Raw genomic sequence first — 26,573 nt, forward strand, 5'->3', positions numbered from 1 at the left:
TCTAAGCAGTAAAATTGTATATATTTAAAGTTTATCAAATTTAGACTTGCTCATCATGAAAAATGAATTTTCAAATGTGTTTATGAACCCATATTTTCATTAATTTATATCTCTATGTTTGGTCTATTTACCTATATAACCAACTAGGTCAGTTCTTTCTTCCTAGTTTCTCTTCTGGAATTTCTATTAGACATTTGTTGAAGCATCTTGCATCAGTGTGTCTAGTTCTTTTGTGTGTATATGTGATATCTATCTCTCTGTGTGTGTGTGTGTGAACAAGCACATGTGCATACATGTAGGGGGCCAAAGCAGGACACTGGATGTCTTCTATTGCTTCCCACCTTATTGCCTTGAGGCAGAGTCTCTCACTGAACCACAAGCCCCTCCATTTTCACTGGGCTGGCTGACCAGTGAGCTCTCTGGTTCCACCTGACTCTGACTCCTAATGCTGAGGCTGCAGGCACGCCCAGCTTTTTGATGTGGGTGCTGGAGATTGAAAGTCAGGTCTTCATTCTTGCAAAGAGCGTGTTCTATCCCAATGAACCATCTCTCCAGTCTGCCACCATGTACCTTTGTACCTTTCAGCTTTCCAGCTTTGAATGTCATTGATTTGATTCTAGTTTTCTCAGATTCAGCACTTGTTCCACTATTTGTGGCTATGTTATTTAAATAGTAGAGGAATTAAAACAGCTTAGGGCCAGCACGTATGATGGCTTAGTGGATGAGGGTATTTGCCTGAGTTTGACTCTAGACTCACAGCAGAAGGGAAGAACCGATTTCACTAAGTTGTTCTCTGATCTGTAGATGTGCTGTGGCATACATGCCCCTAGGACCCCAATGTAATAATGAAGTTTAAATATTTTAAATTAATGTTCATATTTTATTATTATAACTTTTTGAAATAGGCTTATTTAATTTTCATATTATCTGATTTCCCTCCTTGTTATCTTGTTATTTTATCTATCTATCTATCTATCTATCTATCTATCTATCTATCTATCTATCTTTTAAATGACAAGGTTTCTCTATGTAGCCGTGGTTATCCTAGAACCCATAATATAGATCAGGCTGCCCTTGAATTTACAGATCCTCCTGCTTCTTCCAAAGTGCTGGGATTAAAGGGGTGTGCCTCATGTCTGGCCCTCTCTTGCTTTTTTATTTATTCAATATTTATTTGTAACATGTTTATCATCTTGTTCTTGTATTTTTTTTTCCCCTTGTGAGGCAAGGTCTCTGTAGCCCAGTCTAGCCTTGAACTCACTGTGCATCTGAGAAGGGCCTACAACTTATGATCTTGCCTCTACCTGTCAAGTGCTGGGAACACAGGTGTGCTCCACTATATCAGTTTTATGTTGTGCTGGGTATGAAACCCAGGGCTTCACACATCTTAGACAAGCGCTATGACAAAACACCTATATCCTTAACCCTTTGTATTGTTGTGTATCTGAGGCTGGCCTTGAACTCTTAATCATCCTCCTATAGTCTTTTGAGGGGTGGAATTAAAGTTATATACTACTATGCCACCAGCCTTTCCAATTTTCTCCCCAACAACTTGTTTTTTTAAATTCATTTTACATCCCGATCACAGCCCCCCTTCCCCATTCCCAGTCTTGCCCCAAGTCCCTCCCTCCATTGCCCCCTCCCCTTCTCCTCAGAGAAGGGAACCATCCCCTTGGGTACCACTCCTCCCTGGGACATTTAGTCCTCCAAGGCACATCCTCACTTAGGCCCAGCCAGGCAGGTCAGGTAGCAGGATGGGGATCCAATGGCAGGGAACAAAGACGGAGACAGGCCCCACTCTACTTGTTGCCTTTCCAATGTTTTAGCTTCTCTTTCCCTTCCTTCCTTCCTTCCTTCCTTCCTTCCTTCCTTCCTTCCTTCTTCCCTCCTCCCCCAGTTTTTTGAGACAGGCTCTCTCTCTCTCTCTCTCTCTCTCTCTCTCTCTAGCTTTGGCTATCCTAGAAATCACTATGTAGACCAGGCTGGTTTCAAACTCACAGAGATCCTCCTGCCTCTGCATCCAGAGAGATTAAAGGCATACGCCACCACATTTTAACTTTTCTTATGACTACTTTCTTAGCTGCTATTCCCTTAGAGTTGACTGGTTTTTCACATTGTGAACACATCTGAAATGAGGGGGAGAGTGGCTCTCTGGGTGCTTCTCTGTGCTTACGTTTTGGAAGCATCCCTGAACTGTGTCTTCCCTGGCAGGGTTCTGGAGGACTCACTCATTGTTGTGATTTAGCTGTCAAGCATTTATTTCCTCTAGCAAAGACTCTTGTGTTGAAGCGTTGGTTCTCAGATGGCAGATCCAAGCACTGGGATTTACCAGTACTGAATTAATCAATGCATTAATAAATAAGTTGATAGATTCATAACTTGACGGTGTTAGTGGATATGTTATAAGCTACCTGCTGTAATTTTTCTAAGCCTGGTGTTTATTGTTTTGATTTTGAGGTAGGGTCTGGTTATTCTGCCCAAGCTGAGTTTGAATTAAATCCTCTTGTTCCAGTCTCTTGAGTAGTGGGATTCCTGGTATGTGCCATGGTGCTCAACACCTGAGCTTGAGAAACAATGTCATAACAGGACACAGTCATTGTATTTGGGGGTTAGTTCCACCATTTTTAACTCCACATCTTCCTCTGTACTTTAGCTCTGATTTTGGTGGAACACATCCTCAGGCAACTGTTTCAGGAAGTGCTGCTGGAAGTGGATGGTCTGTGCCTTTGAATGCCTGAAGATAGCTTCACTTCAACTTTAGATACCAGTGATGATTTTCCTGGCAATAGATTTCTAAGTACGAAATCTTGCTCCCCAACAAAACTGAAAGAATCAATCGCACAGGACTCAATCCATTCCTGAGAGGCTCTCTGCCAGTCTTCAGTAGACAAGTTTGGCTTTCCTGTGAGAAAGCTCCAAGAGTCTATGCCCCTGACGTTGAAACTTTTTATTTCTGGGTAACCAGTCATTTGATAGACCCCTGTTTACATTAAAACGCTAGGAAAAAAATAGTTATACCATCACCTCCTCTTCCATTTCCTTCATTCATCCCCTTGGATGTGTCCCATGCCCTCTGAAACTGATAATTACAATAAAGGAAAAGAGGCAATCAGCTTGTCTATTTATCTGTCTGTCTGTCTATCTATCTATATATCTATCCATCTATCTATCTACATATAACCTGTTGAGTCCATTTTACTATAGGATTTTTTCCCCTGTAATCTCTTAGTCAATTTCTTCCCCTTGTTTTTTGTTTTCTCCTGAAATTCTAGTAGATTGACTGAGTTGTTTTCTTTTTAGCCTCATTCTTGCATATTCTTGGTGTATTCTTCATCTCTTTGCTACACAATTTGAGAGATTTGATTTTTTTATTTGGATGGAGAGATGGTAGAGACGGTAAAGGCATCTGCTGCTAAGCCCAAGGTCCAGGGCTGGAACCCACATGGTAAAAAGAGGGCATCAGCTACTGCAGATTAAACCGCAGGAGCCATGACCCGCATGTATGTGCACACACATACACATACAAAACAAATAGCAATGTAAGAACTTTTAAAAACTACTTTTTAGGCTAAGAAATATTTATTATTATTATCAGTATTGCTACTACTCCTATATTACTAGATGGGGTCTTGCTATGTTGAACAGGGGTAATAAAGTGTAATTTTATTAATATGTACAAATTTGTTGTAATATTTTTGCTTTATTTTTTAGTTTCTTCTTAATAGTATTCTGTTTTTGTTGTTTGTAAGAAATATATTTTTAATTGTTCTAATGGTACCCAGATTTTTTAAAAAATTATTTTCTTTCCCTTGAATTCTCTTCCCTCTGGCAATAGCATGATATCTTTTGTTGTTTCTTTTTCTTGCTTCATTATATGTCAGGATCTTCCTCTTCCTCTTCCTCCTCTTCTCCTTCTTTCTTTCTTTCTTTCAAGATTTATTTGTTTATTATATGTAAGTACACTGTAGCTGTCTTCAGACATCCTAGAAGAAGGCTTCAGCTCTCATTGCGAATGGTTGTGAGCCACCATGTGGTTGCTGGGATTTGAACTCAGGACCTTTGAAAGAACAGTCAGTGCTCTTAACCACTGAGCCATCTCTCCAGCCCCATCAGATTCTTCTTGATTCTACATTTTCTTTACAAGTTAAGGATTTCATAAACTTTTTTTTTTTAATCTAACTCGGGGTGCTCTCCTCCACTGTCTGGTCTATACATACTCTAGAATTAGGCTTTTCACTCCCAAAAATAGAGAAGAGAAGGCTTTGTGCACAGAGTGGACCTTGTGGGCAGCTAGTTTCATGTTAGAGTAAGGAGGCAAGAGCCAGTCTGCAGGGCAGGCTTTCCCTTCTTTTGAGTGTCAGACGCAGAAGTTTAATGTGTTCGACTCCCTGTATTTGTGCATCCTATGTTCAACAGATCTAACCAACAACAGATAGAGAAGATGTAGATGACAACTGTGCCCTGAGTAGGCTGACCTCTTCCTTATCATCTTCCCCAAACAACTTTCTAAATAACATTGTATTATATATTATAAATAATTTCCAGATAACTACTTAAGGTGCACGGGAGGATGTGTGTTGATTGTATACAAATACTTACATAAGCAACTTGGGTACCTGTGGATTTTGGCAACTAAGGAGGGTACTAGATACAATCTCCATGAATACTGAGGGCCAATTGTACCCTGTAGGGTTCACACCCTTATGAGAAACTGGAGTTCACTACAACTAACACACAAGAACTTTGATACATTGTTTTGCTTTCAGACATCCCCATTCATGCATGTTTTCATCTCTGAAGGGTCCATGCTTGACATTTTCTTTGTGTGTGTTTTCTTTGAGAATCTTGTGGTTGTCCTTTAATTCTTTTTAAAAATATAATATCTTTAGTCTTTGAGATTTTTGTACATGCATACGATATATTTTGACCATATTCATCCCATACTCTTCCCTCTTATTTCTGTTGGATCCACCCTACACCCAACCCTCCTTCTGATGTTGTATTCTGTTCCCTTGTGTGCTCTAGTGAATCTGTTTGTCTGTGTGTCTGTCTATCTATCTGTCTATCTGTCATCTATCTATCTCTTTTATACTCCACTGTGTCCAATGTATGCTTATTATTCACGTGATGTGTGGGACCACCCAATGGCACGTGCTTGGCCTTCCCGAAGCCCGTGCTTTCTCCTTTAGCTAGCACTAGGGTCATCACCTCTCCTGACTCATGCTGGAACGCTGACTGGCTGATCTTGTCCAGCCAAGAACAGCTGCTGTGAGTTCCTGAGAGAATTGGTACAGTCATGTCCAGAGGACACTGTACTGCCCCAACCGCTGACACTAGTTCTTGGTTCTGTTTGGTCACTAACCTCCTTTCAAACACTTTCCTACGTCATTCTCTTCAAAGATTTCCCTTTGTGCATAATTTTGCAGCCATTTAAATGGAGTTCTGGGAGAGAGAAAAGCAAATGCTCTTGCTTGCTCTCTTACCTTAGCTTTTGATTTATTACTGCCTATTTTGCAATCTGAGCAGGTGTATGCTAAAATGTATCAAATGTACTCTTTATCATGGAATATGTACACATATAGGGAAGATGGCTAAGTGTTTGCGTTAAATGGCAGGGGGTGAGGTGCTGTGCTCTTTTTCTTTACCTTAGTCTTCTAGCTTTTCCATAGGAGAAACTGTTGACTAGTTACACGATGACAGGTGTTAAGGGTCAGGACAGGAACAACAGATGTTTCTGTTTTCCTTTTACAGAATTCTGCAAATGCAGGAGTCTTCAAGCATTTGACATTAAATTCAGGAGTAACATACAGAGACGACCAAGGATGCCAAGATTTCATGATAAAGCGGGTTGACAGTCGGGATGTAGGTGAGCCACCCGACTGAGTCAGTCACCTTCCACCTGTTAGATGATTTTCAGAGGAAAGCAGGGACGAAGGGAACAGGTATTGGTGAGGGTACAAAGACCAGGGAAATCTTGTATATTGTTGGTGGGAAAGTAAGTTGGGCCATTTTAGGGAGCAGAATAGGCCCCCCAAAAAACTATAGATAAGAATCATCATATACTCTAATAATTCTACTGACAAGGTTTCCCAAAGCCACATGGATCATGTCATTTTAGTACTAATCATAAGAGGCAAGACATGGATTGCCTGGCGTCCATGAACAGATGAATGGACAAAGGAAATACTGTGTGCCACACAATGGAATATTACTCTTCAAAGGGAAGGAGATCTTATCATTAGTGACAATTAAACAGGGAGTAGTAGAGAAAAATTTTGTCATTTCTAATGTTTTACAGCATTTCAATTATTTTGAATAAAAAATTAAAATGTAAAGTAAAGATAATCTTAAGGAGCAAGACAAACTTTGTACAATCTATACTCATTCAGTATACGGGAGGACTAATGCTTTACAGAACCTTATGAACGTGCCCTTGAGGTTAACAATCATGGGGTTTCCAATAAAGTTATGATGATAAAGCCATCTTTCTAGTGCCTTTGTTCAACTCTTGATTCACTGTAAGCAGTTGGTAAAGAATCATTTACTTTCGTATACTTATGCTCAAAAGCGTGACATCTTATGATTAGCAATAAGCTTGTCAAATGAGTCCAGTATTAGAGTTGTCTTTAATGGTGGCTGGAAGGGTGGAGGAGAACAGGTCCTGTGGGTCTTAGGTTTCTGGTCTCAGAATCCCCTAGCTCAAGACATTCTCGAGAATTAACTAAGACCCTGGGGTTGGCCATCTGGGTCAGATCAGGTGAATCTAGGTCACCAGGTCACCCATGGAGCTGCTGCTCTACACACTGTATGGAAGTCCACAAAAAACACAAGGATCCTGAGTCACAGGTACATTTTTACCAATACAGGTGGGATGGGAAGCTGGAGGATGAACCAAAGGGGGGTGGGGGGAAGAAATTAAATATGGCTCCTTGCCACTCGCTCACCACCTCTTTCTTTCTCAGCTCAAGTCTTTCATTCTTGTACTAACCTGACAGTCTACTATCTACACTTTTTTTTTAAATATTATAGGTAATTTAGGATATGAAGACAGGAGTAAAGAAAATGAAGATAAAGAGTCACATTGTCATAAGTTATCTCTAAATCAAAGGATAATTTTTCAAGAATGAGAATGATAGAAATGACAATGTAATGGCAAGAAGATCAGGTCCCCAGCACTAAGCAAGGTTAGCAACATGCTCTTGTTTTCCTGCCCTGGTCCAGAAATTCAATCGTCTCTGGCTACTTGAGAAAGGTGTGAGGATCACTTTTTATCTGAGCCTGGACACAGAAACTCACATTTCAGCTACCGTCGAGGCGAGAGATCATCTTTATTCCTTGCTGACACCGTCCTTCCCCACCACACAATTGCTGAGCACTTCTCGGCAGTTTCAAGAGGCTATTAAACACTGGCATGGATACCCAGAGAAGAGATGCTATCATCTCCTGGGGCCTTTCAGAACAGCTGATCAACACAGATAGGCGAGAGTTTCACCCATCAAAGGAGATGGGAAGCTGAGAACGCAGCAAAGCATTGTGGGAGTAGAGAGGAGGCACAGCACAGTCCTGTGCCTGGATACACTGAAGCCCGGCCTGGACCACTGCTGAGAGATGCGTGTGCATCATGTGAGCCTTTGGTGAGCGTGGGGCTGCTGCTGGCTGTGTATGAGGGAAGTTTTGAGGACTTTGTTTCTGTTCACAAGGACAGGGTCTCAGGTCAGTTCTTGGTAATCTATTTTGACCGAACACTAGTCTTTCTTCAAGGAACTTTTCAAAACTAGAGATATCTGGGTTACCAAGCCAATGAGCTAAAAATATTTGCTTTAAAACTAATGCTTTTATTTTAAGGTAGAATCCTAGGTAATACAAGCACAATAGAAATCTCCATACGTGGTTGAGAGCCACTGGTCCTGTACTGTCCTACTGTTACACACAGAATTGTGACTTACTAAGTGCACACACCTACTTAGTGGATTAAAGCCATGGCCTTCATGGATTCACTCATTCAGTGACTTCTACCCAGTCAATGCCAGCATTGACCCATGGCCACATACTTGCCATTAAGAATAGGCTTAAGTCAAAGCTGAGGGACCTAAATCTAATTAGCCTGATCCAGATCTAGGTTTTAATCCTTCCAAATTGCAGTGTGTGGTCCTGGCCTACAGAAAATGTAAGGATTTCTTTGGTTCAGGCACGACCCTTTGCTACCTATCTGACCTGCTCATAGGTATGTATTCCCAAGAGGGCTTTTACTCACCTAGATCCAACGTACAGCACAAGGGCAGGAGATGACCACCCAGCCAGAGCTCCAGGTACAGGGCCGCAGTAAACTGCCGAGGGCTGGAAAAGGGACGATGAGCCCTTCCCTACACAAAGAAGGACAGAAAAATCAACCCGTATTTTCTGGTTTGTTCTATGAAGGAAATCATATCGAGAATATTTTGTACTCTTCCCCCCCCCCCCCATGCTTTTCTTAAAACATTATTATTTGTGTGTGTGTGTGTGTGTGTGTGTGTGTGTGTGTGTGTGTGATTTATACCATAGTATATACCTGGAAGTCAGATGGAACCCCAGGAAGTTGATTCTCTTTGTTTACCACATGAGTCCCAGGGATCAAATCTGGCTTGCAGGCCTGGGGCAAGCACCTTTACCCACTGCACAATCTCATCAGCTCTCGACACTCATAATTAACCCACTCCCTTCCAAGACATAGTTACCGTTATCACAGTGGTTTATATGGCATATGATACTTACATGATATATATAAAAAAAACCCAAAATGAATATTTTTCTTAAAGACAAACTGTGAGGGTGTTTGAGAGACAAGGTTCAGTGTGTGTGTGTGTGTGTGTGTGTGTGTGTGTGTGTGTGTGTGTGTTATTGTGTATCAAACTCAGAGCTTTATACTGGTTAAAGGAGAACATCTCTAGTTCCCTTTAGTTATTTTAAGCCAGGGTCTCCTAAATTGTCCAGGTTAGCCTCAAACTTGTGATAGTTGTGTCTCATCTTCCAGAGTAGCTAGGATTATAAGCTTGAACTAGCAGGCCACTCAGTCATTCTGATATTCATCAGGACAGAACTGTGTGTGAGAAACGGTTCTCTCAAATGGAGCATCAGTGCTGGGAACAAACCTTTTAGGGAGTACTTTTTTATCCTCAAGGAGAGCAAGAAAAATAGAAAAATGAGAGAGTTGGTTGTGGTGGTGCACACTCGCAGTGCACAGGGATTGGGGGTGGCAGGACAATGAATCTAAGGCCTGCCTCAGTTACATAGTGAATTCAAGGCTAGCCTGGGGTACATGAGATTTGGTGAGGGTGGGATGCTTTTAACCTAAAAAGTGATCTTGCTTAATTACAAAATGTATGAGTCTTTTAAATCTCACAAATGGCACAGCTGGTACACCTCATTCATAAAAGACATCCTCAAGAGGCTAGGTTGTTCTATTTGATAGTGCATCCATTCAGATTGCTTATCTACATCCTGGCTTCATGTCTGTTCCCCTCTATCTATTTGCTCTCTGTTTGATGTTCCATAACTTGGACACTGGGAGTTTTCTGGAAGGTATGCCACACTTTGAATGCACACAGTTTCTTAGAGATGAAATCCTGAGCATTGTTAGACCTTGAGAAAGGTTTGTCACCACTAGCTTTCAAGGGTGACTCTGGTGTTTACAGAGAACATAGCTCAATAGAGTGCTTGCTTAGCATACAGGAATCTCCCGATTTGATCCCCAAAGCTGCTGCTGATGGTGGCATACCCCTGTCATCCTAGTATTTGGGACGTATGAGCAGGTGATCCTTGGCTATGTAGTCAGAAACCAGTCTGGGCTACGTGAAACCGTGACTCAAAAAAATAAAAGAAAACATTTCATGAAATCAGAACTTAGACAAAAATATAGTGTAGAGACCCTGAAAGATTAATTGTATCCATCTTGACTTTGTTTCAAGAGTTCACTAGTCAGAAAGAAAGCAAAGCCAAGCAAAGGAAGAACATAATTTCCTCATGTGACCTATTGATGTCAACTGTCTTGATGGCAATGCAAACACCAGAGTATGTCCTAGAAAACTGTTTTCTTTGGGACCATTGACATGTGCAAGGGCAGAAGAGTTATTACAAGATACATTAGAATATCCAGAAGGCATTGCAAATGAGCTGAAAATTGACTTGGACTGTCAATCAAATTCGCTGGGCAAACTTGCACCTACACCTTTCCATTCAGCTAAGGGGAGGTTGTACGCGTCTTCATCCTTCAGCTCTTAGCAAAGTGTCTATGCACAGAAGACACTGAAGTACTTGGATTGAGCCGATCCTTTTGGTATCACTCATAAATTAATGAGGACCATGTAATTCTGTCTAGTTTCAGAGTAGTTAAGGAGAGAAAAAGGCAGTTCTGTGCGACAGAATGGGGCTCCCGGTGTTACGTAACAGACCAGAGCGCTGTCCAGCAGTACACTTACGGTATCAGCCTTACCTAGGAATTCTTTACCCTTAAGTTTCTTTCTGTTGCAAACTGGTTTGACTTTCATTTCCTCTCCTTGCTATGGGATTCTGATACAAGGCAATTCTCTACTCCCATACGTAGAAGTATGGGCTGGCGGAAGTGTATTTTAGCCAGGGCTGCAATTCATTGTGGGGGCTTGCTTGGGCTAGATCTTGAGTTTTGGTCCCCGGCACTCTCCATAGTCCAGAAATTCAAATTTTATTTTATTTTATTTTTTTTAAAAATGCTTAGACTTCCTATTGCATATCTCAGATTTGCCTCCATTTTTATGCCTTGCTGTGCATTTAACTTACAGTACCTTGGGCCATGGGGCTCATGCATCCCATGATAGCAACGAGCAAAGCCCAACACATTAGTGTTGATGTCAAGTCATAATGTCAAACGTTGGACACTCCTGGTAGATAATACATTGATATCTAATGCATACAATTCTCCTTTTCAGATAGGAAACAGCTGAATCTTCCCCCAAACTTCCATTTTTGGTTGTTGTTGACGTTACATTATCACTACTATTATTAGTATTGTTATTGTTAGTTCTAGTTCTAGCGGTATCACAAGCCCCTCACAGGTCTGCATCTCCCCCTTCCTTCTTCATGTCAGACCAGGGCCAGCAGATCCTGGCAGTTTTTCTATCTTAGCATGCAAGATAGTTCACCAAGAAAGTCAAGCTTGTGTCCTGGGCAGAGATTGGCCCATGGGCAAGCTAAAGGAGGCAGAGTTATCACCAGTAAAGTTGGTTGAACACTAAGGGCTTCTACCGACTACAAACACTGCAGAAACACTACACAAGAGCACCTGCCACCTAAGGGATTTGGTGATGCATAGGATTTTTGGGCCAGAGACCAACACCAATTTCAGGGCAGGAAAGCGCACAGCAATCCACTTTACTAATTGTGAAGTAGAAGACAGAGTTCACGCTTTATTGAGTGTTTAGCAGGGGGCCCATTCCTGGAACCCAGAATACGCAGGTGCTAGCAGAGTCCACCCGACTAAACTGGAAGTAGATGCTCTGCAGAGGAGTGGATGCAAACAAGCTAGAGCTAAGAGGGTCCCTGGACAAGGCCAGCCCAGGGCACACTGGAAATGATGAAGTCAAGGCGAACATCAAAGAGACCTCAAGAGGTCCCGCCAATCAAAGCATCCCCAACGAGCTGAGAGGGCAAAAGGGTTTGGGGAAGTTTGTTGGATGAGAGAGCTTCTTGATAATCTTACCCTACAGGGTGTGGGAACAGGATGCTGGATACAGGCAGTCAGGTCATTAGTAGGAGACGAGAACAAGAATCAGGCCCATAGGAGAGGAGGTGACAGTCAGAGCCCAGGGTCTGGTGGGCCAGAGGTCCCCTCCAGACAGCCCGGGACCCTGGCCGCCCGCCCACCCGCGTACTCACCGGCCACCAGCGCTGCCCGGGGCTGCGCTGGGCGGAGCCGCCGCTGCAGTGAACTCCACTTCACTGTCCAGGTGCGAGCTCTCGAGGAGGTGCGGGTGGCCCAGTGGGTGGTGGAGCTGTAACTCGAGACCGCCCCGCCTCGCCTCGCAGCCCGGGATTCCGGCTTCCCTGGTCTCCACAGATCTCCTCTCAAACATCTAGAACTTTCTAAGATGCACTGGGAAAACTAGATTTGGGTACAATTATCTACAAGGACACGGGTGACTGGGCTGACAGTCAGCTCTCATGCCGTCGTGGCTGGCGAGTTTGTCAGTGTAGAATTTGAATAGCTTTCTTTGGGGAGGCTGCAGGAGCATTCAATAGAAAGTGTGGTTTGTTTATATGCCTCAGTACGGGGGTGGGGGTGGGGTGGGGGAATGCCAGGGCCAAGAAGTGGGAGTGGGTGGGTAGGGGAGTGTGTGTGTGGGGGAGGGTCTGGGGGACTTTTGGGATAGCGTTTGAAATGTAAATAAAAAAAATACCTAATTAAAATAAATAAATAAATAAAAAGAAAGTGTGGTTTGGTATTATGTAAATGAAATAAGTATAATCATTAGTTGACTCGGGCATCAGCCAATTATACATTTTAGGGAACGGATGACAATTGAAGGTGTTTTTCTTTAAGCTTTGAGCAGCAGGTGGTTCTTTTACGGGCATTGGAGTTAGAATTCACAAAGCGCTGGTGCAGATTACCATGTTATTTGGTACAAAGAAAGAGGGCGAAGAGAAAAGAGGAATGAAAGAGAAAGGAGCGAGAAAGAAATGCTGTTAACTCCCAACAGCTAGGATTTGCAAGCCCTGGCTAATGCCAGCATCCACAAGGTGAGGGGCGGAAACGATTTCAATGCACAGCCAGCTCTGCTTGTATGGCTTAGCAAAGCTTATGATTGGTTCATCAGAAATGCTTCTTTTTTGATTTGTTCTTTCTGGGGTTGCAAGATGTAGTGTCATATGACCGACTGTGGCGCCCTCTTAAAGCTGAAAGAGCATCAGTTGCTGTTGCTACTCACAGGGAAACCAGCCTGACTGGTCAAGGCCTGGGGTGACATTGCCTGGGTTCCTGTATGCAGGGAAGGGCTACAGATTCCTGTTTCACAGGAGGGAGCTCTGTTTAAGTGCATCAGGGAGACAGGCCGCCTGCTACTGGGAGTACTGGAATCTGGGCATGTTGTAAAACAGGTTTTTTCCCCCTAGAACGTTGTGGACAGTTCCACAAGTCCTTGTGGGGAAGTTTTCCAAGGAGAAACTGGCTGTCTTGCTGTCAGTTATTTGGAACTTGGCCGTTGTCATTTTAAGATTGCCTTGTCACATACTGGCCTTGTAGCTTAATTCTTCTGAGGCTATAAGTATACCCGCAGCACCCATGGACCCAGTTAACGATGCTGAGTTGGATTCTGTAGGTCTGGAGTGGAGCCCTAAGCTAAGCGTTTCTACCCTCACCCCACAAGTACCCAGGCTGCTCGAGAGCCATACTTGTGTAGAACCGTTGTGAATGGACAGATTAAACACTACTGCTAGGGCAGCACCCAGAACCCTAAAATAATTATCAAGTGACACCTTTCACCCTAATACGGGTGTTTACTTGGCTCAGAGATGTTTATAGTTTGAGTTTCAGGTGCTGTGCCCACCCATCTTTATTTATTTATGCATGTATTTATATTTTAATTCTTTTGTGTTTGGTTTTGAGACAGGGTTTCTCTGTGTAGCCTTGGATGTCCTGGAACTTGCTCTGTAGACCAGGCTGGCCTTGTACTCACAAAGATCTGTCTGCCTCTGCCTCCTGAGTCCGGGGATGAAAGGCATGCACCACCACTGCATGGCAGGGCTTGCATCATTATTTATTTCTTATTTTCATTTTTTATTAAACTAATGAAATTTATTTTAAAATATACAACTCAGTATTGACATTTTTTTTTCATTTCTTTTTTCTTTTTGGTTTTTCGAGGCAGGGTTTCTCTGTATAGCCCTGGCTGTCCTGAAACTGACTTTGTAGACCAGGCTGGCCTTGAATTTAGAAATCCACCTGCCTCTGCCTCCCAAGTGCTGGGATTAAAGGTGTGCACCACCACCGCCCAGCCAGTATTGACATTTTTAAAGTCATCAAAATAATTTATAATAGTTAAATGCCTCTTAAATATAGATGATATCTTCTGAAGCTAAAAGTAATATGCACTCAACCAGTTTTTAAAATCTCTTTGGAACATTAAGCATGATATTAGTAGAAATAGAAAAAAATCTCTTATGAAGCCCTCTATGAAAGGAAATTGTGACAAGTTCCTGATTAGACAGACACTGTTCTGTCTCCAAGGGAGAATACACAGCAAAACTGGCTTCATAGAATAAACTGGGTAGTGTTCCTTCTGTTTCTATTTTGTGGAACAGTTTGAAGAATATTGGTATTAGGTCTTCTTTGAAGGTCTGATAGAATTCTGCACTAAATCTATCTGGCCCTGGGTTTTTTTTTTTTTTTTTTTTGTTTGTTTTGTTTTGTTTTTTTTTTTTGGGGGGGGGGACTTTTAATGACTGCTTCTATTTCTTTAGGGGTTATAGGACTGTTTAGATTATTTATCTGATCCTGATTTAACTTTGGTATTTGACATCTGTCTAGGAAATTGTCCATTTCATTCAGATTTTCCAGTTTTGTTGAATATAGGCTTTTGAAGTAGGATCTGATCATTTTTTGAATTTCCTCAGTTTCTGTTGTTATATCTTCCTTTTCATTTCTGATTTTGTTAATTTGGATACTGTCTCTGTGCCCTCTGGTTAGTCTGGCTAAGGGTTTATTTACCTTGTTGATTTTTTTCCCATAAGTTCGGGTATGTTGTATCTTCCTTTTCATTAAACTCTAAAAAGTCTTTAATTTCTTTCTTTCTTTCTTCCTTGACCAAGTTATCATTGAGTAGTAGAGTGTTGTTCAGCTTTCACGTGTATGTGGGCTTTCTGTTGTTGTTGTTGTTGCTATTGAAGACCAGCCTTAGACCATGGTGATCTGATAGGACACACAGCATTATTTCAATCTTCTTGTCAGTTGAGGCCTGTTTTGTGATTGATTATATGGTCAATTTTGGAGAAGGTACCATGAGGTGCTGCAAAGAAGGTACCTTCTTTTGTTTTAGGATGAAATGTTTTATAGATATCTGTTAAATCTATTTGGTCGATAACTTCTGTTAGTTTCACTGTGTCTCTGTTTAGTTTTTGTTTCCATGATGTGCCCGCTGCTGAGAGTGAGGTATTGAAGTCTCCCACTATTATTGTGTGGGGTGCAATGTGTGCTTTGAGCTTTAGTAAAGTTTCGTTTATGAATGTGGATGCCTTTGCATTTGGAGCACAGATGTTCAAAATTGAGAGTTCTTTTTGGTAGATATTTTTTCTTTGATGAGTATGAAGTGTCCTTCCTTATCCTTTTTGATAACTTCTGGTTGATAGTGATTGTATTCAATATTAGAATGGCTACTCCAGCTTGTTTCTTGGGACCATTTGCTTGGAAAATTGTTTTCCAGCCTTTTACTCTGAGGTACTGTATTTCTTTGACACTGATGCACATTTTCTGTATGCAGTAAAATGTTGGGTCCTATTTACGTATCCAGTCTGCTAGTCTTTGCATTTTTTATTGGGGAATTGAGTCCATTGATGTTAAGAGATATTAAGGAATAGTGATTGCTGCTTCCTATTGTGTTTGATGTTATTTTTATGTTTGTGTAGCTATCTTCTTTTGGGTTTGTTGAAAGAAGATTACTTTCTTGCTTTTTCTTTTTCTTTTTAAAATATTTTTTTATTAGGTATTTTCCTCATTTACATTTCCAATGCTATCCCAAAAGTCTCCCATACCCTCCCCCCCACTCCCCTACCCACCCACTCCCACTTTTTGGCCCTGGCGTTCCCCTGTACTGGGGCATATAACGTTTGCAAGTCCAATGGGCCTCTCTTTCCATTGATGGCCGAATAGGCCATCTTTTGATACATATGCAGCTAGAGACACGAGCTCCGGGGTACTGGTTAGTTCATAATGTCGTTCCACCTATAGGGTTGCAGATCCCTTTAGCTCTTTGGGTACTTTCTCTAGCTCCTCCATTGGGGCCCCTGTGATCTATCCAATAGCTGACTGTGAGCATCCACTTCTGTGATTGCTAGGCCCCGGCATAGTCTCACAAGAGACAGCTATATCTGGGTCCTTTCAGCAAAATCTTGTTAGTGTATGCAATGGTGTCAGCGTTTGGAAGCTGATTATGGGATGGATCCCTGCATATGGCAATCACTAGATGGTCCATCTTTTTGTCACAGCTCCAAATTTTGTCTTTGTAACTCCTTCCATGGGTGTTTTGTTCCCATTTCTAGGAAGGGGTAAAGTGTCCACACTTTGGTCTTCCTTCTTCTTGAATTTCATGCGTTTAGCAAGTTGTATCTTATATTTTGGGTATCCTAAGTTTCTGGGCTAATATCTACTTATCAGTGAGTACATATTGTGTGAGTTCCTTTGTGATTGGGTTACCTCACTCAGGACGATACCCTCCAGGTCCATCCATTTGCCTAGGAATTTCATAAATTTATTGTTTTTAATAGCTGAGTAGTACTCCATTGTGTAAATGTACCACATTTTCTGTATCCATTCCTCTGTTGAGGGGCATCTGGGTTCTTTCCAGCTTCTGGCTATTATAAACAAGGCTGCTATGAACATAGTGGAGCATGTGTCCTTCTTACCGGTTGGGATATCTTCTGGATATATGCCCAGGAGAGGTATTGCGGGATTCTCCCGTAGTACTATGTCCAATTTTCTGAGGAACGGCCAGACTGATTTCCAGAGTGGTTGTACAAGCTTGCAATCCCACCAACAATGGAGGAGTGTTCCTCTTTCTCCACATCCTCGCCAGCATCTGCTGTCACCTGAATTTTTGATCTTAGCCATTCTGACTGGTGTAAGGTAGAATCTCAGGGTTGTTTTGATTTGCATTTCCCTGATGATTAAGGATGTTGAACATTTTTTCAAGTGCTTCTCTGCCATTCGGTATTCCTCAGGTGAGAATTCTTTGTTCAGCTCTGAGCTCCATTTTTTAATGGGGTTATTTGATTTTCTGGAGTTCAGCTTCTTGAGTTCTTTATCTATATTGGATATTAGTCCCCTATCTGATTTAGGATAGGTAAAGATCCTTTCCCAATCTGTTGGTGGTCTTTTTGTCTTATTGACGGTGTCTTTTGCCTTGCAGAAGCTTTGCAACTTTATGAGGTCCCATTTATTGATTCTCGATCTTACAGCACACGCCATTGCTGTTCTATTCAGGAATTTTTCCCCTGTACCCATATCTTCGAGGCTTTTCCCTACTTTCTCCTCTATAAGTTTCAGTGTCTCTGGTTTTATGTGGAGTTCCTTAATCCACTTAGATTTGACCTTAGTACAAGGAGATAGAAATGGATCAATTCGCATTCTTCTACATAACCGCCAGTTGTGCCAGCACCATTTGTTGAAAATGCTGTCTTTTTTTCCACTGGATGGTTTTAGCTCCCTTGTCAAAGATCAAGTGACCATAGGTGTGTGGGTTCATCTCTGGGTCTTCAATTCTGTTCCATTGGTCTACTTGTCTGTTGCTATACCAGTACCATGCAGTTTTTATCACAATTGCTCTGTAGTACAGCTTTAGGTCAGGCATGGTGATTCCACCAGAGGTTCTTTTATCCTTGAGAAGAGTTTTTGCTATCCTAGGTTTTTTGTTATTCCAGATGTTATTCCCTTTCTAATTCGTTGAAGAATTGAGTTGGAATTTTGATGGGGATTGCATTGAATCTGTAGATTGCTTTTGGCAAGATAGCCATTTTTACTATATTGGTCTAGTTTCCCTTCTTGTGTTGGTGTTTTTCCATCTATTATCCTTTGTAGGGTTGGATTTATGGAAAGATACTGTGTAAATTCGGTTTTGTCATGGAATACCTTGGTTTCTCCATCTATGGTAATTGAGAGTTTTGTTGGGTATAATAGCCTAGGCTGGCTTTTGTATTCTCTTAGGGTCTTTATGAGATCTGCCCAGGATCTTCTAGCTTTCATAATCTCTGGTGAGAAGTTTGGTATAATTCTGATAGGTCTGCCTTTATATTTTACTTGACATTTTTCCCTTACTGCTTTTAATATTCTTTCTTTGTTTTGTGCATTTGGTGTTTTGACTATTAAGTGACAGAAGGAATTTCTTTTCTGGTCCAATCTATTTGGAGTTATGTGGGTCTCTTGTATGTTTATGGGCATCTCTTTCTTTAGGAGAGGGAAGTTTTCTTTTATAATTTTGTTGAAGACATTTACTGGCCCTTTAAGTGGGAATCTTCCCTCTCTTCTATACCTGTCATCCTTAGGTTTGGTGTTCTCATTGTGTCCTGAATTTCCTGGATGTTTTGGGTTGGGAGCTTTTTGCATTTTTCATTTTCTTTGACTTTTGGGTCAATGTGTTTTCTGGTATCTTCTGCATCTGAGATTCTCTCTTCGATCGCTTGTATTCTGTTGGTGATGCTTGCATCTATGACTCCTGATCTCTTTCCTAGGTTTTCTATCCCCAGGGTGTGATTTATTTACTTTTTCTATTTCCATTTTTAGATCCTGGATGTTTTTGTTCAATTCCTTCACCTGTTTGGTTGTGTTTTCCTGCATTTTTTTAAGGGATTTTTGTGTTTCCTGTTTAAGGGCTTCAAGCTGTTTACCTGTGTTCTCCTGTATTTCTTTAAGGGAGTTATTTATGTCCATTTAATGTCCTCTATCATCATCATGAGATGTGATTTTAAATCAGAACCTTGCTTTTCTGGTGTGTTGGGTATCCAGGGCTCACTGTGGTGAGAGAACTGGGTTCTGATGATGCCAAGTAGCCTTGGTTTCTGTTGCTGATGTTCTTGCCCTTGCCTCTTGCCATCTGGTTATCTCTGGTGTTAGCTGGCCTTGCTGTCTCTGACTGTGGCTTGTTCCTCTTGCAAGCCTATGTGTCAGAACTCCTGGGAGACCAGTTCTCTCCGGGAGGATTTGGGTATGGAGAGCTGTGGCCCAGGGTCAGCTCTGGGGTGCAGATGGAAACCAAAAGGATTCTCAGGGCTTGCTTTTTTAAATAGGAGATTTATTTTTTATTTTTATTTAAGAATTTTCATGTGTGTCTGAATATCTGTATGCCATGTGTGTGCATATGCCTACATATGCCATGTGTGTGCATATGCCTACAGAGGTCAGAAGAGGGTGCTGATGCTCTGGAGCTGAAGTCACAGGCAGTTGGGAGCATTCTGACTTGGTTGCTAGAAACTGAACTCAGGACTCTGAGCCATCCTCCGGTCGTTCAGTTTTACTCTTTGAATTTGTAGAACATTAAGATGATCAAATGGTGGAAATGGCACACAGCCTCAGGAGTGTTCCCCCTTTCCCTCCACCTATTTATTCTACCTATGCTCCAGTAAACCACCTCTGGACTTTCTGCTTTGCTCTCCCTATGTTTCTTCTTGCACAGCTAAAAAACACGGAGGTGAGATGTTCTCTATGCTCTTATGCAGTTAGCATCTTTCACATGCCCCTATCTTAGGGAAGTCATCTCATATTACCTCACAGAGATCTTCATTCTCCTTTATAGCTAAATGACTCATCATGTGTATGTGCCATGAAGTGTTCAAATAATCACCCATGTTTGGGCATTTAAATAGTTGCTAGTATTTTGTAGTTACAAATGATGCTGCAATCTGCCCGTGTAGAATTTCATGCTTTTGGAAGTGTTTCTATTTACTGGGTTGCCAGATCAAACCCATATGCAGTTTTTAAAAACTACTGCCATAGTCTTCTCCATTTAGTATGTCCACTGTGGCCTGGTCTGTGGGCAGCATGCTGCAGGTGGCTATGAGTAGTTCAACAAAAATTATAAACTTAAACCATGGTAAGGGGTGTGTGTGTGTGTGTGTGTGTGTGTGTGTGTGTGTGGTGTATGTGCATGCACAAGTGTGTGTGTGAGATTATTTTTGTAGCTTGGTTGAACCACTCTAGAGAGCAGTGACTTTGTGGATGCCCTGTGGCAATGTCAGAAAGTTGGACATGCCTGCAAGTTAGATTCCTGTCACTTTGCTTTTTCAACAGCCAAGAATAAAGGGGGTCTATGTATAAGAGCCCCTCCAAATTTACATTGCTCTGTTTTTGAATTTGTATCCTGACAGGTATAAAGAGTAGTAGCTCTGTGAGGTTTAATTTGCATTCCTATTATGAGAGAAGGTGGATATATTTCCATATATTTAAGAGCCACCTTAAAGGTTTCCATTAATTATCCATTCACAGCTTTTGCTTATTCCTCAATTTTTTCATTTATTGTTTTGCCTTCAATTTTTGTTTTTATTTATTTTTGAAAAGTTAACAAATGCATTTTGATCATACTCTTTCCTGTCTCCTGACTCCTCCTGTCTCTTTCCCCCATCAAGTTCATGTTATCCATATAGAACCCCCAGGGATCTATAGGGAACAAAGGGTAGAAAGAACCTGGAGGGAATGAGTGTGATAAAGACATGCTACTCAGGGCTAAGCACTTCAAAGTCTCATCCTGTAGGATGCTCAGTTGTGGGTCTCTGTTAAATACTGTGAGAATCTTCTCTGTAAAGGTTGAGTGAGGCATTGATCTATGGATATAGCAATGTGTCATTAGCAGTCATTTTATTGCTATATTCACTTAGCAGAATACAAGTACTGTTTCCCCTAAGGCCCATGGCCTCAGTACTCTGAGGCGTTCCTCTCAGGCACAGTGTCAGGCATGGACTCTACTTCACTGAGTCAGCCTTAAATCCAAGAGTGTCACTCCTCTAACATTCCTGCTAATATCAGCTTCAAAATATTTTAACATGTGAGGATTATTAATGTTTTCTCTGTGGTAAGTGTACCAAAAATAGTTTCCCAGTAATCATTTGTGTTTTGAATTTAAGGAGTTTTGTTTTAAATAGGAATACTTACTTTGGAGCTGGAGAGATGGCTCAGTAAGAAAGAGTACTGCACAAATATGAAGACCTAATCTAAATTATCAGCATCCATGAAAAAAGCCAGGCATGGCCTTGAGGTAATATAGCCTGGAGGTGGGGGATTTGATCCTCAGTTTTGTAAGTAGATGCTATTTCTCCAATATTATAAATAGACTAATATTAAATGATTACTCCAAGGACATGCGCTTTTCAAAAATATTTATTTAATTATTTTATGTATATGGGTGCACTGTAGCTGTACAGATGGTTGTGAGCCTTCATGTGGTTGTTGGGAATTGAATTTTTAGGACCTCTGCTCACTCTGATCAGCCCCACTTGCTCCAGTCAACTCTGCTCGCTCAGGTACACTGTAGCTGTCTTTAGACGCGCCAGAAGAGGGCATCAGTTCTCATTATGGGTGGTTGTGGGCCACCTTGTGGTTGCTGGGATTTGAACCTTTGGAAGAGCAGTCAGTGCTCTTATCCACTGAGCCATCTTGCCAGCCCCGACATAAGGCTTATAAATAGTTAATTTAATTGGATGCACTTATGTATTCACGTGTTGCTCTAACTGTCAATGTTTCAAATACAGTGTGGAGGTCACGGAGGCTACAATGGCAAATTGCCTTTGTAGCCCAATAAAGAACAGAACTTGGTTAGATAAACACATTTGTAAAAATATAACTGTAAACTTGGGTAAGTGCTCTAAAAGGAAGTAATCTATATGAACATATGCAAATAAAACTCTATTCCAGACCTGGAAGAGGTGTCAATCATCAGGGACGTGGGGTGATGGGGAAAGCAGAGTTCATAAGGATGCTACGAGAGGAGTCAGCATAAGCATGCAGGCTGGAGGGACAAAGAGCCGAAACATCACCCCACAAACAACGGGTGGGAGAAGTTATCCCAGGGGAACTCTGGCCCACAGTGTCAAAGCCAAGCCACAGGACAATGGTTGATATAGGAACGGTGTTTTGATAGGCAGAGGGTGAGACAGAAAAGGGTGGGCTGAGAATGGCATGGGTGTAGGGGAAAGCACTAACTCCGTGTTGAAATCTCACCACAGCCCTGGTTTTGATGCAGGAGAAGATGTGTGGTGCTGATGAACAGTTCTTCAGTTAGTGGAACAGGCTTGCAGATGGGCTAGGGACCAGTTTATAGGTGATTACACTGAAGTTTTGGGAGGATATTCTCCATGGGCCCACATGTCTCTGTACATGTGTGACAGCTTTGTCTGGATTATCTTGTCAGGGGTTCTTGAGATAATAAGAACCTTAGGAAAAAAAGAGATGGTGCCTCTCTCCAGAACTGAGTGTTTTTCACTGCAAATGAGAGAGAGAGTGTAGTACTCTAGAGCAGAGACTGGACAGATGTGCTGACAGTCCCTTTGAATGACATGTTTCTTAAGCTCAGGGATCCTCAGCCCCGATGCAAACGCAATGGTCTCTCTGCTGTACCCCCTCCCTTTGTGGCAGCCTTTTGCATCCACAAGAGGAGCAGCGTGACCAACTAAGACACAAAGCTTATGCTGTCTTCTGTGCTAGCAATTTAGTTACTTGTCTCTGACCCAGGATATATAGATAGGGTCGGGTAGGGGGCAGACTCTCTTGTTAGTTTGCAGGACAGCGTAAGACCTCTGCTCTCAGTGACAAGTTTTCTGAGATTTTAATTATGTGTCTGAGGGTGTCTTTCTGTGTTTGTATTGCTTGATATTCCCTGCTTTTGATCTATTAGTTAATTAATTAAATTTAAAAGTTATTAGGCTTCTCAAATAAATACAGTTTCTTCTGTAGGTAAAGTTTCCTACTTTATGCTTCCTAATCTACCACGTGACATCTTTATGTTTCTGGTCCATCTTTCCTTTAAGAAATCTGGCAGCTCCAGATAATTTGACTCGTATTGGTCTTCAAAAATCGACAAATTTATAATAGGTTATGGTTTTGTGTCTCATTTAAAGCAAATACTTTTGTCCTAATTTTCTTTTTCTAAAAGGGCATATCAAATTGTATGATTATAGAGTCACAAAACTTGATCTACCCTAATCCTAAGCAGCCCAGGAGGTTATAAAAACTTGAGACAAAATCCCTGTGCAATGGAAAATCATAATACATTTAATTGTCTCTCACTTAGTTTTTGAGTGTCTTTTTTTCATGAAGAATCAGGTCCACTCTCCTGGTGAAGACTTACCTATCATGACAGCAGAGGGCACGATAGGCACAAGGTACTATTTGAGGTACTTAAAGGTATCAAATATTAGCGTTTGTGTAAATCAGAATTTAGGGCAAGTCTATGGACTAGTTTGTGGATTAAATGTCTCACAGGAACCTGAGCCTTGGAACCTGTGCCACCATATTACTGACTCCATGGCTGATGGAGTCAGATTGAAAACTTTAGTTACCAAAGTGACTGGCGAAGTCATTCTAACAGAATACATTCTTTAGTCACCCAGGAAAATATCCTAACCTCTACATTAGAAATGTATTAACTTCCTAAAATGAGAATCACTTCGGGAACATTACTTTTTTGTGTGTGAGAGGTAAATATCTAAATGCCTACCACAGTGCTGATCATTGAAAAGTCCAGAGTTCCCCCATCTTTTTAAATCTGAGAGGTGGCTAACTTGTAGGATTGTGACAAGCTGGCTTCTGTGGTGGAGGGCTGTATAAGTCTGGGAGATGCGTTTTAGGTAAAGAAGCCCAAAGATGGCAATCAGCCTCTGCTGCAGTACCCATCTCAGAACACAGAGGATGCTAGCATTTAAGTATTCTGTTATAGTTAGGACATGGAGAGGAATTCAAATCAACAAAAGTATGAATGCAGAAGAGATTGTGTTAGAAGTCACAATGCCTGGGCTCTTCCCCAGCCTTTAAGGGGGTGCATTTAGTCTCTGCTCAAAAGGTCTGTCTTGGGGCTGGATGGCAATTTGTAAAAGTGCTTGTATTGCGAGCATGACGACTTGGACTTGAGATCAAGTATCCACATTAAAAAAAAAAAAAAAAAAGAAGTAAAGAAGTTAGGCATGGCAGTGTGTGCTTCTAATACCAGGGCTGGAGAGCTGGAGACCTGTGGATCACTGGGGCTCACTGCTTAGCCAACTTAGACTAGTTGGAAAAGTCTAGGCCAGTGAGAGATGTTGGAGAGAGAGAGAGAGACAGAGACAGAGACAGACAGACAGACAGACAGACACACACACACACACACACACACACACACACACACAGAGAGAGAGAGAGAGAGAGAGAGAGAGGTGATGACTAATGACTTCGTCGAATGCACACATGCACAGAGGCACTTGTGCACAATGGACACACACACAGAAGTCTAACTCATCACAATGTGTGTGCTCCCCATGAGCACCGACAGGAAGGGGCTACGGTAATAATCTTCGTGTATGTTAGGTTCCTGTCTCTTGGTTTACTAAGGCAATATTTCCTGTACAATAGTCTGTGCTTTTCATTATTCATTTACACATCCCCGTATGATATTCTACCAGGACTCTCTGTAAAGAGCTGTATTTTCCAGGTTGAGCGTGTCTTCGGCTGCTTTGACAGTAATGTGGGAGAGTTGGGTCCAGACACAAGAGCAGGTAATAAGGCCTCAGGGGAGTGTCAGAGTTTCCCATTGTCACTGAATGGCCTGCCACATCCATAAAACAGCATTGATTTCCATTCATGATGGAATAAAAATAACCGTAAAAATTTCATTTATAATAAATACCCACAGGATTAAATGGAAGCTATAATAAGTCTTTTTTTTTCATTTTAGTAATCACTGGAATTATCTCAGTAATAGAGAGTTGTTTTTCTTCTGAGCAAGTAATGTATGCCTTTTATTTTTGCTATTATCTTTAATATGAGAGGAATTTGAAATTATCTGAGAAAATATAAAACCCTAATAAAATTCTTAACAATTTAGGGTGACTCCCTGGCATCACCCCAGAGATGCTGCTAACTAATTCTGACTTCCCAGTTTCCTTTCTAACTCCAACTAGTGTCTGTTAGAGATTGTGAGGAGTTAGACATCTATGTGCATGTTACCATTGTGCACAGGTGCATTCGATGAGGTCATTAGTCATCCACCTCTCTGTAGCTCTGTCTCTCTGTCTCTGGTTCTCTTGGTTAGAGCAGAGCATTCACTTAACAGCTTCCCACAGCTTCTCAGTGGCTGCCTCTTGATTAAACCTCTCCCCGTCTCTCATTCTGCATTCTCTCGGCAACACTAGAGCTGGCCCCGCAGTTCTTGACAGGAAGTCCAGGCACATAAGTTCCTCAGCTCCAATGATCTACAGCTCCGCTATGGAGCCATGCTAGCTGGAGACTTAGTGTTTTGAATACCACGGCTCTATTCTTCACTTGAAACTGCCCAACAAATCCCCTTTTGATTTTGGCTATAATATTTTATCTTCACATAACAAAAGATAACAAGACAAAGATTTTGAATGCACATAACTCACTAAGTATTAACTTTCTGAAAACTTAAAGACAAAGTATTTTAGGTAGAGCCAATGCCTTTGACAAGTTCTTTCTAGTGTTTGATAAAAAATTGTTACTTGTGTGCATTTGTGGGTGTATTCACATATGTGTGCAGGTGCCCACAGAGGCCAGCAGAGGGCCTGGGCTACCCTGGAGTTAGAGTCACAGCCAGTTACGAGATGTGCAATGCAGGTGCTGGGTCCTCCGAAAGATCAGCAAACACTCTTAAACACTGAGCTATCTGCTAGCTCTCTCTCTCTCTCTCTCTCTTTCTCTCTCTCTCAAACATTATCCCTTTATCTAATATGCTTGTTGTGTCTGCACTTATTCATACGGTTTTATACTTTTGCCATGCAAGTAATCCTAAGCAATATATTGTATTTATTTACAATTTTTAAAGTCTGATGAATGCCTTTGTACTATATTTGAAATTGTGCCACTTATTTTGTTGATAGGCATACTCTGCTATATTATACTTTATTATATAAATACTGACATCTTTTGTTGATGCATACTCAAATTGTTTGTCATTATTGGAAATTAATAAAAATTGAGCCATTTCTCTAGCCCATATTTTTCCTTTTTTTTTTGAGGATCCTGCACATAAACTCCTATTGCGACTGTGTTGGATTACACCCCTACAGGGATGTTATAAAGGGCTCCTCTTTCTCTATCTTTTTTCTTTTTTTTCTTTTTTTTTTTTTTAATCAGACAGGGTTTCTCTGTGTAGCCCTGGCTGTCCTGAAACTCCTTCTGTAGACCAGGCTGGCCTCAGTCTCACAGAGACCTACCTGCTTCTGCCTCCTGAGTGCTGGGATTAAAGGTCTGTGTTACCACACCTGACTGAAAATGTAGTTCTAATTTGAATCTCTTTGATAGTTAATGATGTTGAATACTTTCCCAAACATTTATTGGCCATTCCATTTCTTTCTTTAAGAAGTATTTAGTTCAAGTAGTCCATTTTTTGATCAGTTTATATTTTTGGTGTTTTATTGTTGTAGCTTAAAAAAACACGCTTTAGAACACTAATCTCCTGTCAGATGTAAAGTGTGTAAGTTTTATCCTATTGTGTAGGCTGTCTCTTCACGCTGGAGACTGCTTTCTCTGCTGTGCACAAGCCTTCTGACTTCTCCAGCCCCATTTGTTAGTTCTGTGAGTCTGTTTTAGAAATGTCTTGCCTATGCCTAGGTATTGTATGTTTTCCTCTAACTGTTTTAGAGTGTCAGGTCTTTCAGTAGGA

The 26,573-nt window shown here is 41.4% G+C and overlaps 1 protein-coding gene across 3 annotated transcripts in view; it reads right to left on the reverse strand.

Annotated features, from left to right (window-relative positions):
• Positions 1-11,961, reverse strand: part of Slc26a5 (solute carrier family 26, member 5) — a 56,604-nt gene extending 44,643 nt beyond the window's left edge. For 2 of the 3 annotated variants that reach the window (NM_001289788.1, NM_001289787.1), the window contains exon 1: positions 8,255-8,363. The gene's annotated coding sequence lies outside the window, so the exon portion shown is untranslated. Of the gene's footprint in view, positions 1-8,254; positions 8,364-11,886 lie in introns of those variants that run through there. The other variant, NM_030727.5, reaches the window with a different exon arrangement.
• Between the last annotated feature and the right edge of the window lie 14,612 nt (positions 11,962-26,573).

Source organism: Mus musculus, chromosome 5 (genome assembly GCF_000001635.26).
Source record: "Mus musculus strain C57BL/6J chromosome 5, GRCm38.p6 C57BL/6J".
NCBI classification, from domain to species: Eukaryota; Metazoa; Chordata; class Mammalia; order Rodentia; family Muridae; genus Mus; species Mus musculus.